Source organism: Dipodomys ordii, unplaced genomic scaffold (genome assembly GCF_000151885.1).
Source record: "Dipodomys ordii isolate 6190 unplaced genomic scaffold, Dord_2.0 Scaffold66, whole genome shotgun sequence".
Classification (NCBI taxonomy): domain Eukaryota; kingdom Metazoa; phylum Chordata; class Mammalia; order Rodentia; family Heteromyidae; genus Dipodomys; species Dipodomys ordii.
The window spans coordinates 31,209-31,547 of NW_012267282.1; positions in this window are offsets into that span (position 1 = coordinate 31,209).

The following is a 339-nucleotide window of genomic DNA, read 5'->3' on the forward strand; positions in this document are numbered from 1 at the left end:
TGAGTTCAGGACCCACGACCAGAACCCCCCCCCCGCCGGCCGGGACGGACGGGGCCTCCGCCGACCCCTGACGGGGAAGGGGTCCTCTGAGGACCCACACGTCCTCCAGCGACGCGCCACCGGATCCGGTCGGGTCGCGGTGGGAACCCCGCGGAAGGATGGGCTGGGGCCGCGGCCCGAGCCTGCGAGGCCCCGCGGGGCTGCTCGCGCGGAACAGGCCGCCCGTACCTGTCGGTGTGCGGCTCTGACGTTCGCCGAGATCCCGACGCCAGCTCACGTAAGCTCAGTTCTCAGCCGGCGCCACGCGCCACACCTCTAGCGTCCGCGCCACACCTCTAG